Here is a 412-nt window from a genome sequence, read left to right as displayed (position 1 = left end):
GTAGTTAGTTTTGAATCCAATTTAATTACTAATTCGTTTATGATCTCAAATACCCTAAACACAAATTACCGGTACATAAAATGGTGAAAAATATATTTTATCTTAATTTGAATTATATCTTTACCTAATAATAAAGTAAATTAGGTTTCTGTCGTCCGTCGTTAGCATTTTTACAGAAAAGTTCCTCTATTTCTTAATATTCAACCCGCAGTCCAATTTAAAGTTTGTCCTGGTGAGATAACGTTTCGTATTTTGCAAAAAGAACCCTGCCACCACGGCCACCACAGCCACTTATCCACTGCCGGCCTCCACAGACGGGCAGGCGCTGCCGGCACGCTTGCCGCGGGCGTCCGCTCCGCCCGAATCCAGGAATGGGGCGAGGCGTCGCGGCGGCGTTCCTGCGCGCCTTGTC

Source organism: Triticum dicoccoides, chromosome 5B (genome assembly GCF_002162155.2).
Source record: "Triticum dicoccoides isolate Atlit2015 ecotype Zavitan chromosome 5B, WEW_v2.0, whole genome shotgun sequence".
Classification (NCBI taxonomy): Eukaryota; Viridiplantae; Streptophyta; class Magnoliopsida; order Poales; family Poaceae; genus Triticum; species Triticum dicoccoides.
Note: the sequence above shows the minus strand (reverse complement) of the source record.